Source organism: Vicugna pacos, chromosome 12, assembly GCF_048564905.1.
Source record: "Vicugna pacos chromosome 12, VicPac4, whole genome shotgun sequence".
Classification (NCBI taxonomy): Eukaryota; Metazoa; Chordata; class Mammalia; order Artiodactyla; family Camelidae; genus Vicugna; species Vicugna pacos.
The window spans coordinates 31316106-31324333 of record NC_132998.1 but is presented as its reverse complement, the minus strand read 5'-3'; the positions used below and the strand labels follow the sequence as shown (position 1 = coordinate 31324333).

The following is an 8228-nucleotide window of genomic DNA, read 5'->3' as shown; positions in this document are numbered from 1 at the left end:
ACCCTTTCACACTGTGACCCAGAGAAAGATTTTTGGAAAATAAGGATCATTCTCCTCAGTTGAAATAAAATGGCTCTGCAAGGAATCAAATTGGCCTTCTGTCAACATGATCTTAAGTAAAGAGAAAGATGAATGTGCTCAGTCCACAAATGAAGTCAGTGAAGCAAACTGGGGGTGGGGATGGGGGTCTGGAAAGAGCCTCAGCAGCTTCCCTACTGATCTGGAAATCACCTTCTCGAAGAAGTAAGGTGAGAGAGAGCTCACATCTCTAGTCCACAAACCACTTTCACTCACGGGCAGGAAGAAAGAATATCGTGTCTCCGTTGGAACAATCCTCAGAAATCATGCCAAAAATGCACATACAGTTGGAAATGGAGGGGATTGGATGACTCAGGATTTCTCATGAAGGATGCAAAACACCTCCCCTCTGGGTTATCCCCTTGACTGAAGCTGAGGTCAGAGTGACTAACCATAGGTACCATCTAAAGGTAAGCACTGACCCCAGGGAATGAAGTACTTGAGGTCTCAGAATTTCTGTGGAACAGATTTGAAGGTTACAAGGGTAACTGCTAGGGTATAAAATAATTATGACAGAGAAGATATAAGGTGCAGGTAGACTGTAGGAGATTAACAGTTGGATGCAGGTGGATTCATATTTTTTTTAATTGAAGTATAGTTGATTTACAGTATTGTGTTAGTTTCAGATCTACAGCAAAGTGATTCAGTTATATATATAGTTTTTTCAGATTGTTTTTCATTATAGATTATAATAAGACATTGAATATAGTTCCTTGTGTTATATAGTAAACCCTTGTTGCTTATCTATTTTATGTATAGTAGTTTGTATCTGTTAATCTGTACTCCTAATTTACCCCTCCCCTAATTGATCCCTCCCCTCCTAATTTATAGCCTTTGGTTACCATAAGTTTGTTTTCTATGTCTGTGAGTATTTTTCTATTTTGTATATAGAGTCATTTGTATTTTTCTTAAAGATTTTATGTATGAGTGATACAATATTTATCTTTCTCTGCCTGACTTACTTCACTTAGTATGATCATCTTTAGGTCATTCTGTGTTGTTGCAAATGGCAATATTTCATTCTTTTTTATGGATGAGTAATATTCCACTGTGTGTGTGTATAAAATAGTATCTTCTTAAACTAGTTGTCTGTTGATGGGCACTTGGGTTGTTTCCATATCTTGGCTATTATAAGCAGTGCTGCTATGATTCATTGAGGGTGCATGTACCTTTTCAAATTAGAGTTTTTGTCTTTTCTGGATATAGCCCAGGAGTGGGATTGCTGGATCCTATGGTAGCTCTATTTTTAGTTTTTTAAGAAAACGCCAAGCTGTCTTTTTAAGGAACAGTGTAGGAAGGTTCCTTTTTCTCCACACCTTCTCCAACATTTATTTTTTGTAGACTTTTTAATAATAATATTCTGACCAGTGTGCAATGATACCTCACTTAGGTTTTAATTTGCATTTCTCTAATAATTAGTGATGTTGACCATCTTTTCATGTGCCTGTTGGCCATCTGTATATCTTCTTTGGAGAAATGTCTGTTTAGGTCTTCTGTCTCATTTTTGATTGGGTTGTGTTTTTTTTTTTTTTTTTTGATATTGAAATGTATCAACTGTTTGTATACTTGGGGTATTAACTCCTGTTGGTTGCATCATTTGCAAATATTTTCTCCCACTCCATAGGTTATCTTTTCATTTTGTTTATGGTTTCCTTCGCTGTGCAAAAGCTTTGATTAGGTCCCATTTGTTTAATTTTGCTTTTAATTCTTTTGCCTTGGGAGACTAAGAAAATATCGCTACAATTCATGTCCTAGAATGTTTTGCCTATGTTCTCTTCTAGGAGATTTGTGGTATCATGTCTTATATTTAGATCTTTAAACCATTTTTGAGTTTATTTTTGTATATGGTGTGAGGGAGAGTTCTAATTTCATTGAAGAATTCATATATTTTTAAATCAACTTGATTGAGGTATAATTTATAAACAATCAAATGCACCCATTTAAAATGTATGGTTTGAAGTGTTTTGACAAATGTGTACATGCCTGCCACCAGCACTATCAAGATATAGGACATTTCCATCATCCCCAAAGTTTCCCTTTTTGCATCTTCACATTTCTGAACTTAGGCAACCACTGATCTACATTCTGACCCTATAAATTAAATTGAACTTTCCTGTCAGTTTTACGTAAATGGAATCATGCAGTATTCGCACATCGTGTCATGCTTCCTCCACTCAGCATGTTGTTTATAGCAGCAGTCAGTTCTTTTTTATTTATCCTCTGTCTGGATGTACAGCAATTTGTTTATCTATTCACATATTGATTGACATTTGAGCTGTTTACAGTTTAGGGCTACTATAAATAAAGTTCTATGAACATTTATGTACAAGTTTTGTGTGGGCATATATTTTCATTTCTCTTGGATAAATACCTAGGAGTGGAATTTCTGTGTCATATGTAAACATGTGTTTAACTTTATAAGAAACTGCCAAACTGTCCTCTGGAGTATTTGTTCTATTCTACATCCCCACCAGCAACAAATGAGAGTTTTAGTTACTCCACATCCTCACCCTCACTTGGTATCATTAGTCTTTTAATTGTAGACATTCTGATGGTATCTTGATTTGCATTTCCTTGGTAACTAATTTTTTAGCATATTTTCACATGCTCATTGGCTATTTACATATGTCCTTTTCATATTTTTGCCCATTCAAAAAGATAGGTTATTTGCCTTGTTATTGTTGTAAGAGCTCTTTATGGATATTCTTGATGCAGATTCTTTGTCAAGTACATGTATCGCTAATATTCTCTCCTAGTCTGTGTCTTGTACAGGGTGCTATTGGTGGACAGGGGAAATAAAATAATCCCAAACTAGAGACATGAAAAAACACATTTTCCAAGAGGCTCTTGAATTCAGACCTGAAAGAAGAAGATTTAGTGGGTGGGTAAGTACAAGGGTGTTAAGGCCTCCATGGTGAAACTTTGTTAAAGGTACCAAAGGATGACCCAATCCTAGGTCAGTTCTTTCCTCTCTCATAGATAAAGCTTCAATCTAGGGTGATTATATCCAGGTGTAGATATTATTAAATTAATTGATACTAATATTTGAATCACTAATAAATGTATCCCTCCAAAGAGGTATTTGAAATTATAAATAATAGTTTACTTACCAAATTGCTTTCTGTACACTTCTTTCTATAACTCTGCAATTGGTAAAATTGTAGGGGAAGAATTTGGGAGTAGCAAACTTCTGGTTTTGCCTATATGTGTTTGTCAATAAGTGTCTGTCAATAAACTGAAATTCATAGGTTTGCCAAGACAATACTTAAGCAATTTGTTTCAACTTTCTTCATCACCATATAACCAGTGAACTAACCATCCTCTTTAAATAGCCATTGTCAAAATGCTAAAACAATATTTCTGTGAGTCAGCTGGACAGACTGTGGCCTTGATGGACAGTCACTTCATTCCTTTTTCTGTGGTAGCAGCTAGAAATATGAAGTGAAGAAACTCACTAGTTCCTGTTCACAGAAGCTGGGAGATAACAGTGGTTCTTTCCTTGGTGGGGTGGGGGGTTTCTGTTGGTGCTGTCAGGAAGTGAGCCTTTTCCTTCCAAAAGGATGGGGATTCCTGAGACGGATAATGGATAGATGGTTAGACAGATAGATGAATAAATGAGTAGTTGGAAGGATGGATAAGCCAGTTAGAGGGTCTTTTATCTATCTGTGTTTCTATCTATCTGTGAGGACATTAGATGAAGGAGAAGTAGAAGGAGTCTGCACTGAATGGGAAGGAGAGAAAAGAGAAATCAAGAGATAATAGATGTTGTTAGAGGATAAAGTAAGAAAAGGAGAAATAAAAGCACACAGAAGAAGCTATTTACAGTAGAGGACCACGTGGCCCTTTCAACAGACATAACCACAGAGGCTATGAAGGGGTGAGATTACTGACAGTGGATTCAGCAGGGGCCTTGCCACACAGGTCATCAGCGGGTGAAGGGCAAGGTCCTAAGGCAGGAGAGAGAAATGCCTTTGCAGGTTCTCTTCCCTCTACACCCCACTCTCCCGTAGTCTATCCACCAGTCTCCTGGTCAAATGAAAAAAGATGGGATCTTCATTAGACTCAGGACACGTTTTTCTTTTTTTAATTGATATGTCATCCATATACTATAAAATTGGTCCCATTAAAGCATACAATTCAGTGGCTTTTAGTATAGTCAGAGACGGGCAAATATCACCATTATCTAATTCCAGCACAGTTTCATTACCCCAAACCCCCAAACCCACTGCAGTCACTCCCCATTCCTTCTACCTCCCAAGCCCTTGGCAACCACTGTCTACTTTTTTTGTTTTAAAGCCCTTATTTTTTCAGAGAAAACTTAGGTTTGTAACAAAATTAAAAGGAATATAGAGATTTCCCACTTCCCATATGCTTCCTGCCCCGACACAGGCATTATCAACATCACTCACCAGAATGGTCCTTTTTGTCCTTTTTTTAACCAAGGATGAATCCACACTGACACATCATAATCATCCCAAGTCCGTGGTTTACATAGTTCACCTTAGGGCTCACTCTTGGTGATGTGTATTCTGTGGGTTTGGACAAGTATGTAATGACACACATCCATCGTTATAATATCATACAGAGTATTTTCAATGCCCTAAAAATCCTCTGTGCTCTGTTTATCTGCTTCTCCTATCACCTCCTTCCACCCCCCCCCCAAGAAAAACCCACACTAACTTCTGTCTCTATAGCTTTGTCTGCTCTGGGCACTTCATATAAGTAGAATCAAACATGTAGCCTTTTGTTTCTGGCTTCTTTCACCTAGCATAATATGGGCTTTTTTTCTTTCTTTTTTTAATTAATGAATTTTATTTTTAAAAACAGTTTCAGTGTATAGGAAAATCAAGCAGAAAGTAGAGTTCCCATACCGTCTTTCCCTGCCCCCTACACAGAGTTCCCCATTGCCTTTTTTTTTAACCATCTTAACAATTTTTATATGTATAGTCAATAGAGTCAACTATATCCCCATTGTTGTCCCATTACACTCTTGTTTCTTTTTTCTTTTTTTTAAAGATAGGGTGAAGAGCAGTCTTCAAGTCAGGGAGGAGAGAAATTGTGCCCTCCCTGGAATAGAGAGCTCCTGGCCTTTAATAAGACTTTTATCTCTCATGATCATGCCAGCAGCCCAAAGGCGGCAGCCCCGCTGGACTGAGGCTCACTCCCCTATGCCAAACTGCATGAAAGGCCTGAGATGCGCTCTTGGGAGCAGCGGTGACTCTCCAAGAATGTGCACATTTCTCCCTGACCTTGCAGCATTGATTTGTTCTCCACTTTAGTAAATATTTTAAGGCACTGAATTGGATTTTAAATATCAGAGGCTTATTTTTATCCTGAATTAAACTTACCTGAATTAATATTGGAAGCACTAAATGATTCAACTCTAAATATTTGTTAAGTCTCCTGAAAACTATTTTAATTGTCTCTTCTGAGCACAGAGGCCACTTATGAGATTTGGAATGCTGATAATATTCTTAAATGTTGGAGATTTTTGCAGACATCGAGGGTAATTTAGAAATAATTTCCATGTAACTGGATTACTTTTCTATGAGTACCTGTGAGAGGATAAACTGGAGAGAAAATACAAGGACATAGTAAGATGTTTTTAGTTTATCTATATCTAGAAGAAAAACATTGCACTAGAAATTAATTGCTACCATTTATTAATTAGTTAGTATGTTCCAGGGCCTGTGCTAAGCATTTTTACCTGTGTTTTCTCTTTTAAAATTACAACAATCTTATGAATTAGATGCTATTATCATTTTTAATTGAGATATATTTGACATATAACATTATGTAAGTTTAAGGTGTATACTACTGATTTGATACATTTATATTGCAATATGATTGCCATTGTAGTTTTAGCTAACACCTCTATCACATCACATAATTATCATTTCTTTTTGTGGGGGGAACAATTAAAGATCTAGTCTCTTAGCAGGTTTAATGTTGATAATACAGTTTTTGTGTCTATAATCACCGTTCTGTGTTTTAGCTCTGTAGGACTTATTTATCTACCAGTTGCAAGTTTGTATCCTTAAACAACATCTCCTTAGAAAGACAATGAAGCTAAGGGAGATTAAATCACTTGCCCAAGGTCCTGCATTTTGCAGGTGAATTTCAGAATCACAGTGTTTAAGCACTCTGCGGACCTGAGAGTTGGGTCAACTAAATTTTCATCCTGATTATGTGACAATGTAATTGGGCCTCATTTTCCTCAGCTATAAAGTGAGAATATTGGACCTTACCCATGATTCCTAACCAGTGCTGTCCCGTCTCAACAAAACAAGCTGCTGTGGGGAACATGGTTGGTTGACTACAGCCCCCAGCTACTGTCCCCATGGATCTGAGGTCACACTTATACCAGGCAGCTCCCAGTCAGTGACTGAGCATGGCAGGGACACTGGTACTGGCCTAGTGGGGGCTTCCTATAATGGGCAGATTTGGCTCAGGGACTCCCCATCAGCTGGCCAAGACTGCACTGCAATCCTAGGCTCTTCCTGTCCAGTCTTCCCTTCCAGATCCCTTCCCAGGACCTGCATTGTAATTGGAAGGCTCTCCCTGCCTGCTCCTGCCCACATCCTATTTCTCCTCCCACAGATATTTCCCTCAGTAAATCTTCTGCACATCTAATCCAGCCTTGACATCTGCTACTCAGGGGACCAGAACTGACAACTTCCTACCTGGGTAGGAGGGAACAGGAAAAATTTCAAAGGGTCCAGAAATTCCATGTTCAACAAGCAATGTCTTTAGAGCCTATAAATCCTAGGTCTCACATTTCTATGAATGGTTACTTTCCAAATGAATATAGATGATAAATATAATGTAGAGTCATTTAAGAGCATTATTGAATTTACAGCTACTTTTGTTACTATGTATGTTTTCAACCAGTAAATTTTGAAAAAATGATTGATAATAGGGGTCTTCATGCTTGAAAATACTGGGAGCCACTGGGCTGGATGCCCACTCATGGTCTGTCAGGTCTGACATCCTTTGGTCCACGGCAGGGGCAGTACAGCCAGTGGTTAAGGAACAGTGCTGAGAACATGTCTTTTGGCACCAGATAGACTTGGGTTGGAGTCCTTACTCTGCTTCTCACTAGCTGCATAAGTTCAGGCAAGATGCATAACCTCCCCAAATCTTTGTTTCCTCATCTAAAATGGAGATGTTAATAGTGACTTCCATGTGGTATGGTCATGAGGGTATAAACAAGAAGTGACTGCAAAGTACTGTGCTTCATAAAAGTTCATTGGAATTATTATCATTAGCCATTCTTAGTTTCATTTTGTATATTCATCTTCAATTCTAACTAAAAGATTGTTTAGAGTGTACGTCACAGTTTTAAACTCTTATTTTATGAGAATGGGAGATAGTATTGCTTACCTTCCTAAATATCCCATGGTTTGTCCTTCTGAAGAAATTGCATCTCGTGTTTAATACACCCCTACTCTTTGGAGCTTAGACCTTTGTAACCACCTGAGCTTTCATTTAATCATCTGGAATAATCTTGCCCTTAGTGTTTCCCCCCTGTGTAATTTCCTTTCACAGACAATTTGTCCTTAATGCTCAGACTAGAGCCATAGCAGCAGCATGAAGAATTGAGGAAAGTGTCTGTCATTCACACAAGCCCATCTCAAAGGGATGACGATTTCAGGTAGATGTAGGTGTGTGAGGTTTGGGAATAGGGTGGTCTTTTGAATAATATAAATTATTGCTTGTGTGCTCACTTCGGCAGCACATATACTAAAATTGGAATGATACGGAGAAGTTTAGCATGGCCCCTGCGCAAGGATGACACGCAAATTCATGAAGCGTTCCATACTTTTACTCTTCACGTTAATTTTTGTTTTTGTGTTGCAAAATAGTTTTTTTATTAAACAAATAAAAACTCTACTCCTGGAGTAGAGGGGAAAAAATAAATTATTGCTTTTTTGAGTGCTGATTTTATACTTGATAGAAAAAACCTTATGGAGCAGCTCATTAGTGGGACAGGTGCAAGGACAGCTGTTCTCATTAATGTCTTAGGAATCCCCATCCTTGACTTCTGTTAAGGATTAGAGAAAAGCTTTGTTACCTACCTGATTACACAAAAAAGACTAGACTAAGGAGGGGTAACCAACAGGAATGTTGTTAGCTTAAGGTGATAAAAT

At 37.9% G+C, this 8228-nt stretch overlaps 1 non-coding gene across 1 annotated transcript; it reads left to right on the top strand.

Moving 5' to 3' along the window:
- The first annotated feature begins 7797 nt into the window (after positions 1-7797).
- Positions 7798-7904, top strand: LOC116282717 (U6 spliceosomal RNA). Its single transcript, XR_004192299.1, has one exon. It is a non-coding gene; the product is annotated as a U6 spliceosomal RNA (small nuclear RNA).
- Positions 7905-8228: the final 324 nt, after the last annotated feature.